This window comes from Pinus tabuliformis, chromosome 9 (genome assembly GCF_031772625.1).
Source record: "Pinus tabuliformis cultivar Carrire ecotype Pingquan chromosome 9, CPIR1, whole genome shotgun sequence".
NCBI classification, from domain to species: domain Eukaryota; kingdom Viridiplantae; phylum Streptophyta; class Pinopsida; order Pinales; family Pinaceae; genus Pinus; species Pinus tabuliformis.
Genome location: NC_142307.1, coordinates 1,992,563,342 through 1,992,573,822, shown reverse-complemented (window position 1 = coordinate 1,992,573,822; position 10,481 = coordinate 1,992,563,342).

Here is a 10,481-nt window from a genome sequence, read left to right as displayed (position 1 = left end):
CAGTGACAAGAATGCTATCAGCAACAGGTTCAGTCAACAAATAGAAATTGCAGACAACTAAGTGGGTGATCAACTACTTGGAGCAGCGCAACAAAACCCTGGAAGATGAACACACACTTTATGAGCTGCGGAAAATCCGGGAAGACCGAGGATTGGCCCGAAAGAGACCCGGTGATTTGACACCGATTGATCGAGAGTCTATGCTCATCCGAGTGAACACTCATTTGGAGAAATTGCTGGCAAAGGCAAACAGAGACAAGGATATGCTTTGTCATATGAAAACTCACTATTGGGCTCACATGCATGTTTGCAAAGCAAAAATGAAGATCCTTAAGAGGCGATTGAGCTAGGTACTAAAACGGCGGAAAAGGCCCGATCCACTCCAAATTTTTGCCGAAGCCTCCTTGAAGGAGCATGGTACTTGATGATACACCCCCAGCTCAAAATTTAGAAAATTTGGAGAACTTTTGGTCAATTTTGAAATTTTTGTGTTAAAAACAGGTTTTTGCCCTCAACGCGTAGCGCGCCGCGCGCTACCCTGAAGATGGGGAGGTCCAATTCACAAAAGGTCTGCATTTTTGGATTTGTCATGATGAAATACACCTGCTCAACCACTGCCAAGACATTTCATCAAGTTTTGGAACCCCAAAAGGTCAAAAAACATGCAAAAACTGACCTTCTGCCCCTTTTTGGACACACAGGAAGCAGTCTTGGGAGAATGAACTTTTGGAGGGGAAAATGGACACCAAATTGGAATATTCCACTTGGGTTGGAAAGTAGACATCTAGACCTTTCCAACAAGCCCACCTGAGCCTCATTTGGATGCTGGAACGTTCCCCAAAAGTGGGCTGAAAGGCGCGCTACGTGTAGAGATTTGGCGCGCTACGCATCAGGGAAATCTTCCAGTTTTTCATCTACAACACAGGACAACGCAACTATTTGACCAGTTTTGACCTTTTATGGGATTTTTCACCCTCTTTGATGTAATTAATGTATTTTCATGTTGACATGACACTTTTTTACCTATTCTAGAAGATTCATTCATAAAATGGCAAAAAATTAATGAATGCATTGGTTTCCTAGCTTATAGAGGCAAGTTGTTTTGATTGCCTAGATTGTAGTGCTCAGTTTAGAAATGGTTGAAACAGCTCCTAGGATGATGAGCTCGACACCTAGAGGCAAGGAAATGTGTTAGCTTGCCTATATTATGTATCTTCTTAGCCATTTTCATGGTTGGACTCTTGAGGGATAAGCTTAGATTGTATTACACATTGTATCTCTGCAATTTTGGCAAAGGAAAGACCAGGGTTTTGCAGCACTATTTGGGATTCCTGTGGTTATTTGTGTTGATGGTGTGTTTCTCTCATGTACTTGTAGTTTGTTATGTGTATCATTTTCATACTATTCTCTTCTGCAAATTAAACAAATGAAGTGTTAAGGTAGAATTCATAATCTTGTATGCTCTGCCTTTAAGTTTGTTTAATATCTATGTTTTCATCTGTTTAAGGAGAACTCCTGAAAGTTTCTCACTCTCCTTAGCTCCTCACCAGTCATTTCTATCCATTCAATTCCTTTAAAGACATCAGGACGATTGCCTACCTTGCCCCAAAAAGACCTCTGCAAAAACTGTGTCACATCCCCGCACCCAAATCAGTATTCATATCGGTCATCTTAGCTCCTTTGAAAACCTTTTGCCAAGATAGACCCGGAGAGAGCCCTCTCCTGTCCTCATAGGGCTAGCTACGAGGCTGAGCTTGGTTTGATGTTGCCTTGAGTTTCGCCTTCCTCAGCCTGAGGCAGATTTGAGCGCTAACATATTGGCGACCATACTGGGGAGAACAAATGGTTTGCTTGTTGATGCCATTTGTTTGATAAGCTACAGACGGAGCTTGAAGTTATGCCAGGTAGCCTTCAAAACGCTTTTGCTTTGCATTAGCGGAAGTAGATAAAAGCTGCTTCAGTCAATCTTCGGTCTAGCTTGTAACCGTGACATTTAACTTGTTAATTACCCCAGTACATGCATCAAGTTCAGATCTGATTGTTGATGGTGGACAATGATCAGGCATAAGAAGGCTGAAATCATTCACCTGGCGACTTCATTCACTGAAAAATCCAGAGATCAATGCTTCATGGTGACTTCACTGTAGGAAGATTAGTAGCTTTGAGATTTTAAAGATGGATCGGGTTGCAAGAAGATATGCTCCCATGAGCCGAGATCACATCCCTGGTTTTCCAAATAAAATTCCGAAGGTAGATTGGTCAAGGAATTTGCCTACATTTAAAGATGATGGTAGGAAGGACGCTGCTCTACATCTGGTTAGATTTCACATGCATATTCGCAAGTTGAAGGTTGATTTTCCTGAAAATTGCTTGATGAAGATATTCTTGGCCACTCTGGAAGGTAAAGCCCAATCTTGGTATGAAAATTTGCCGCTGGCCTGTATTTACTGTTTAAAGGATTTTCATGCCTTATTTATTGAAAGATATCAATCATCTTATCCATCATTAAATTTGGTTCATGACTGTTGCAAACATGCTTCTACTTTTATTGAAAGCCTTGAGAAATATTATGAAGATGATAATTTTATGGATGATGAAATCATGGAGGCCCTGTATGAGAATCCATTTCAGCAGCATAAAGAAAACTTAGAGGATACTTGTCCAGATGATGAGGACATTTTGCAGCAGAATCAAGATCAGCAGGCTGAAGATGGTCATATGGTGGAAGATGATGAAAGAGAGGGTTCTATTTCAGATCTACCCACAGAAGAAGACAGCGTGCAGGGTAGTCAAGATTCAATTTCAGAATGTGATGCAGTCAAGTGAGCTATTTCAGATCAACATTCAGATCATGATGACCAAGAATACCTTGTGCTGAATCCCATCAAAGAGAGCTCTGCTGTTGAGATCATAGACAGAGTTTTGGATTCAGATGTTCATAAAAAACAGAATGAGATCTTTGTGCAAGTAAGTGATAAATCTCCTTTCAATAACTTAGTAATAAATGATAGTTTGAATGCCCTGTCATATGAAGATAATTACTGTTTAAGCAGAAGAAAACAAAAATCATTGTCTCCTTTGTCTGATGATGAGATAGATCTACTTTTGAGAGGTCTTGTTACAGCCCAAGCTACAACAGATTTGCAGTGCACACATAGTCAGGAAAGTGTTGGTGAAACTTCTTCCTCTTTTGAAAAAGATGATTGTCCTATAATCAGTTTTGTAGACCGGCAAAAAGATAATTTTTTCTTTCACAAAGATGATAAGGCTGTCATGTTTGATAATCTCGACGATTGTTTTTTGTTTAAGAATGACCTACAGCACATTCACACCACAGAAGATCAAAACATTCAGGATTTCCATTCAGATTTCTCTTCATATGTTTCATGTGCTGAAATGTTTTTCCAAGAAGAGATCTGCTCATCCATTTGTTCAGAGTTTTTTGAAGCCTATGAGCATACTTTTACTGAAACACATGATGAAGGCAGATCAGAATTTGAAACAAAGGACACCTTGTTCTTTCAGCAGGAGGTGGCAGTGGCAAATCTTCATGTTTTTCACGATCCTCTAGCAAGTTTGTTGCAGCCAGCAGCGAAAGTGTTTATTACAGTGTTTTGTTGCAGCCATGGTCAACTATGTTTTTGGATGCCCAGTGATAGGTTTGTACTGTTGACCAGAAGTTATGATAGGAAGAATCAGTCAAGAAGCCATCTTCTTGATTGGTTGCATTGGCATTTTGATATAGTTTGATGTATATTGTCTTGTAAGAAACACAGGTGGTTGTCATCATGATTTCAAATCTTGATGGACTGCTGCCCTTCAAATAAGCTTTGTAAGTTCTTGTTTAGTTAAGTCAGTCATGAGTCATTTGTGAGTCAGTTTTCAGTCATGTAGGTTTCATAATTGAGTCGGTTTGAATCAAGTTTCAGTCAATAAATGAGTCAAAGTCTTGTATTGTTTGTCAAATAATGACTCCATTGCCCAATGGATGAAGGCACTGTCTAGCTCTTACAGAGATCTGCGGTTCTTGGCACCTCCAAGGAGCTACCATCCCCATTGGAGCCAATGTTAGTGTCAGTCTTTCCAGCCTTCCTCCAGTGATCAAATATGCTCTTACAAAGTGGTCTCAGAGTGTCAAGGTCAAATTTTGTCATTTCAGTGAGTCTTCAAGCAAAATTTGGTCACTAGGCATTAGGTCTAGGGTTTGCTCTCACTCCTTTCAAAATTGCCCAAATGTCAGTCTATTTCACTATTCAGCTGAGTCTATCATCATTCATAGGGTTGTCATCATCATGTAAGGTTCCATTGGGTCATTTTACACCTTGTTCATGCTTCAGTTGCGCCTAGGCACGGTTCATTTCCCTCTCCTAGGGTTTTGAACGCAATTTCTCTTGGATGGTCAAATCATTAGAAAAACTTGTATCCACATGTTCATACACCTTCCCCTATTCTTCATGTACCTTATTAAACACTTCCCATCCCTTAGATCCGCCAAATTCCTCATTTTCGCACAAACCCTAGTTTCTTGCTACAACTTGGCAATTTTCTAGGTTGGTCCTGTGTTTTGCCCTTTTAGATCCCTTCCCCTCACTTGATATCTAAGATTCCACTTTCCCCCGCTTCCTAACATCCCTCCCTACTTCCAAAAATTTCCCCAAGAAATTAGAAGCCCCTCATCCCCTTCATTTCGCTTCATTTCCACAAAATTCTTAGTTTCACACATTGGGATAAGTTTTATTCAAAAGATGTTTCAGAGAATTAAAAGATGAATTTTGGAAACCTGAGAGAATTTTTTGTCCAAAATAGGCCAAAGAAGAAAGACCTCCTTCACTTTTTACACAGGTATCATGGTTTTAGAGAAATGTCAAAAATACCGTTGCCTCAGGAGAATCGAATGAACCTCTGAAGTGACCTTGGGAAAACCACGTTTTCGCCTAGCTTGGTTGGCCAAATGAATTACTTGATGAGTCAAATGATAACTAGACACAAATATCTTTCCAATGACCTATCATGAACTCAATTTGGAGTTGCGGAAGGCAATCAAACGTTGACTGCAACAGCACTCTGCCTTGAGGCAGCCTCATTTGGCACATTTTGACTAGTCTTGGTAGATTTGATTTTTGACAAGGAAAATGAACTCCAAATTGAAAATTTCTAGTTGTGTTAGAAAGTAGACTCAACGACCTTTCCAACGAGCTATCTTGCGCCCGATTGCGACACCGAGAAGGCCTCCAAAAGCCTCCTACAAAATGCCCTATGTAGCTGGGTGCGCGCTACGCATCAGGTTGGGCGCGCTACGCATCAGGCAACATTTCTCAGTGAAATTTTACATGTGCGCTACGCAGCAGGGGCGCGCTACGCGTTGGGTGAGGCGCACTACGCGTTGGGATTTTTGTCCAGAAATTTGCCAGAACACATTCAAACACTTCTTCTCAGGCATCAAATCACAGGTACAATTGAAGAACATGAAGAGGAGGCTTTGGAGGTAGACTTTGCTAATGCATACCTTGGAGGTCGTGTACTTAGTATGGGAAAGGTTTTTAAAATATGAAGGATATGCTTCAGGATTCCGTTTTGCTGGTGACTATGTTGATACAAGGTTTCATGATTTCTGTGGTAGGCGAGAAACAAGGATAGTAGCAATTGATCCATTAGGTCATCCTGGGGAGGGACAATTCAGATATCAAAAACTTATTCGAAATTCATGGCTATTCAAATTTCATCGATAAGTTTGGTATTGACACACAACAACAATCTTGGAGCTGAAGAAGATGAAGAATGCTCAGGCAGTGACAAGAATGCTATTAGCAACAGGTTCAGTCAACAAATAGAAATTGCATATAGCTAAGTGGGTGATCAACTACTTGGAGCAGCGCAACAAACAACTGGAAGATGAACACACACTTTATGAGCTGCGGCAAATCCGGGAAGACCGAGGATTGGCCTGAAAGAGACCCGGTGATTTGACACCGATTGATCGAGAGTCTATGCTCATCCGAGTGAACACTCATTTGGAGAAATTGTTGGCGAAGGCAAACAGAGATAAGGATATGCTTTGTCATATGAAAACTCACTATTGGGCTCGCATGCATGTTTGCAAAGCAAAAATGAAGATCCTTAAGAGGCGATTGAGCAAGGTACTAAATCGGCGGAAAAGGCCCGATCCACTCCAAATTTTTGCCGAAGCCTCCTTGAAGGAGCGTGGTACTTGATGATACACCCCCAGCTCAAAACTCAGAAAATTTGGAGAACTTTTGGTCAATTTTGAAAATTTTGTGTTAAAAACAGGTTTTTGGCCTCAACGCGTAGCGCGCCGCGTGCTACCCTGAAGATGGGGAGGTCCAATTCACAAAAGTTCTGCATTTTTGGATTTGTCATGATGAAATACACCTGCTCAGCCACTGCCAAGACATTTCATCAAGTTTTGGGCCCCCAAAAGGTCAAAAAACATGCAAAAAATGACCTTCTGCCCCTTTTTGGACACACAAGAAGCAGTCTTGGGAGAATGAACTTTTGGAGGGGAAAATGGACACCAAATTGGAAAATTCCACTTGGGTTGGAATATAGACATCCAGACCTTTCCAACAAGTCCACCTGAGCCTCATTTGGATGCTGGCACGTGCCCCAAAAGTGGGCTGAAAGGCGCGCTACTCGTAGAGATTTGGCGCGCTACGCATCAGGGAAATCTCCCAGTTTTTCATCTACAGCACAGGACAACGCAACTATTTGACCAGTTTTGACACTTTATGGGATTTTTCACCCTCTTTGATGTAATTAATGTATTTTCATGTTGACATGACACTTTTTTACCTATTCTAGAAGATTCATTCATAAAATGGCAAAAAATTAATGAATGAATTGGTTTCCTAGCTTATAGAGGCAAGTTGTTTTGATTGCCTAGATTGTAGTGCTCAGTTTAGAAATGGTTGAAACAGCTCCTAGGATGATGAGCTCGACCCTAGAGGCAAGGAAATGTGTTAGCTTGCCTATATTATGTATCTTCTTAGTCATTTTCATGGTTGGACTCTTGAGGGATAAGCTTAGACTGTATTACACATTGTATCTCTGCAATTTTGGCAAAGGAAAGACCAGGGTTTTGCTGCACTATTTGGGATTCCTGTGGTTATTTCTGTTGATGGTGTGTTTCTCTCATGTACTTGTAAGTTTGTTATGTGCATCATTTTCCTACTATTATCTTCTGCAAATTAAACAAATGAAGTGTTAAGGTAGAATTCATAATCTCGTATGCTCTGCCTTTAAGTTCGTTTAATATCTATGTTTTCATCTGTTTAAGGAGAACTCCTGAAAGTTTCTCGCTCTCCTTTGCTCCTCACCAGTCATTTCTATCCATTCAATTCCTCTAAAGACATCAGGACGATTGCCTACCTTGCCCCAAAAAGACCTCTGCAAAAACTATGTCACATCCCCGCACCCAAATCAGTATTCATATCGGTCATCTTAGCTCCTTTGAAAACCTGTTGCCGAGATAGACCCGGAGAGAGCCGTCTCCTGTCCTCATAGGGCTAGCTACGAGGCTGAGCTTGGTTTGATGTTGCCTTGAGTTTCGCCTTCCTCAGCCTGAGGCAGATTTGAGCGCTAACATATTGGCGACCATACTGGGGAGAACAAATGGTTTGCTTGTTGATGCCATTTGTTTTATAAGCTACAGACGGAGCCTGAAGTTATGCCAGGTAGCCTTCGAAACGCTTTTGCTTTGCATTAGCGGAAGTAGATAAACGCTGCTTCAGTCAATCTCGGGTCTAGCTTGTAACCGTGACATTTAACTTGTTAATTACCCCAGTACATGCATCAAGTTCAGATCTGATTGTTGATGGTGGACAACGATCGGGCATAAGAAGGCTGAAATCATTCACCTGGCGACTTCATTCACTGAAAAATCCAGAGATCAATGCTTCATGGTGACTTCACTGTAGGAAGATTAGTAGCTTTGAGATTTTCAAGATGGATCGGGTTGCAAGAAGATATGCTCCCATGAGCCAAGATCACATCCCTGGTTTTCCAAATAAAATTCCGAAGGTAGATTGGTCAAGGAATTTGCCTACATTTAAAGATGATGGTAGGAAGGACGCTGCTCTACATCTGGTTAGATTTCACATGCATATTCGCAAGTTGAAGGTTGATTTTCCTGAATATTGCTTGATGAAGATATTGTTGGCCACTCTGGAAGGTAAAGCCAAATCTTGGTATGAAAATTTGCCGCTGGCCTGTATTTACTGTTTAAAGGATTTTCATGCCTTGTTTATTGAAAGATATCAAGCATCTTATCCATCATTAAATTTGGTTCATGACTGTTGCAAACATGCTTCTACTTTTATAGAAAGCCTTGAGAAATATTATGAAGATGATAATTTTATGGATGATGAAATCATGGAGGCCTTGTATGAGAATCCATTTCAGCAGCTTAAATAAAACTTAGAGGATACTTGTCCAGATGATCAGGACATTTTGCAGCAGAATCAAGATCATCAGGCTGAAGATGGTCATATGGCGGAAGATGATGAAAGAGAGGGTTCTATTTCATATCTGCCCACAGAAGAAGACAACGTGGAGGGTAGTCAAGATTCAATTTCAGAATGTGATGCAGTCAAGTCAGCTATTTCAGATCAGCATTCAGATCATGATGACCAAGAATACCTTGTGCTGAATCCCATCAAAGAGAGCTCTGCTGTTGAGATCATAGACAGAGTTCTGGATTCAGATGTTCATAAAAAATAGAATGAGATCTTTGTGCAAGTAAGTGATAAATCTCCTTTCAATAACTCAGTAATAAATGATAGTTTGAATGCCCTGTCATATGAAGATAATTACTGTTTAAGCAGAAGAAAACAAAAAGCATTGTCTCCTTTGTCTAAAGATGAGATAGATCTACTTTTGAGAGGTCTTGTTACAGCCCAAGCTATAACAGATTTGCAGTGCACACATAGTCAGGAAAGTGTTGGTGAAACTTCTTCCTCTTTTGAAAAATATGACTGTCCTATAATCAGTTTTGTAGACCAGCAAAAAGATAATTTTTTCTTTCACAAAGATGATAAGGCTGTCATGTTTGATAATCTCGAAGATTGTTTTTTGTTTAAGAATGACCTACAGCACATTCACACCACAGAAGATCAAAACATTCATGATTTCCATTTAGATTTCTCTTCATATGTTTCATGTGTTGAAATGTTTTTCCAAGAAGAGATCTGCTCATCCATTTGTTCAGAGTTTTTTGAAGCCTATGAGAATACTTTTACTGAAACACATGATGAAGGTAGATCAGAATTTGAAACAAAGGACACCTTGTTCTTTCAGCAGGAGGTGGCAGTGGCAAATCTTCATGTTTTTCATGATCCTCTAGCAAGTTTGTTGCAGCCAGCAGTGAAAGTGTTTATTACAGTGTTTTGTTGCAACCATGGTCAACTATGTTTTTGGATGCCCAGTGATAGGTTTGTACTGTTGACCAGAAGTTATGATAGGAAGAATCAGTCAAGAAGCCATCTTCTTGATTGGTTGCATTGGCATTTTAATATAGTTTGATGTATATTGTCTTGTAACAAACACAGGTGGTTGTCATCATGATTTCAAATCTTGATGGACTGCTGCCCTTCAAATAAGATTTGTAAGTTCTTGTTTAGCTAAGTCAGTCATGAGTCATTTGTGAGTCAGTTTTCAGTCATGTAGGTTTCATAATTGAGTCGGTTTGAATCAAGTTTCAGTCAATAAATGAGTCAAAGTCTTGTATTGTTTGTCAAAAAATGACTCCATTGCCCAATGGATAAAGGAACTGTCTAGCTCTTACAGAGATCTGCGGTTCTTGGCACCTCCAAGGAGTTACCATCCCCATTGGAGCCAATGTTAGTGTCAGTCTTTCCAGCCTTCCTCCAGTGATCAAATATGCTCTTACAAAGTGGTCTCAGAGTGTCAAGGTCAAATTTTGTCATTTCAGTGAGTTTTCAAGCAAAATTTGGTCACTAGGCATTAGGTCTAGGGTTTGCTCTCACTCCTTTCAAAATTGCCCAAATGTCTGTCTATTTCACTATTCAGCTGAGTCTATCATCATTCATAGGGTTGTCATCATCATGTAAGGTTCCATTGGGTCATTTTACACCTTGTTCATGCTTCAGTTGCGCCTAGGCACAGTTCATTTCCCTCTCCTAGGGTTTTGAAGGAAATTTCTCTTGGATGGTCAAATCATTAGAAACACTTGTATCCACATGTTCATACACCTTCCCCTATCCTTCATGTACCTTATTAAACACTTCCCATCCCTTAGATCCGCCAAATTCCTCATTTTCGTACAAACCCTAGTTTCTTGCTACAACTTGGCATTTTTCTAGGTTGGGCCTGTGTTTTGCCCTTTTAGATCCCTTCCCCTCACTCGATCTCTAAGATTCCACTTTCCCCTGCTTCCTAACATCCCTCCCTACTTCCAAAAATTTCCCCAAGAATTTAGAAGCCCCTCATCCCCTTCATTTCGCTTC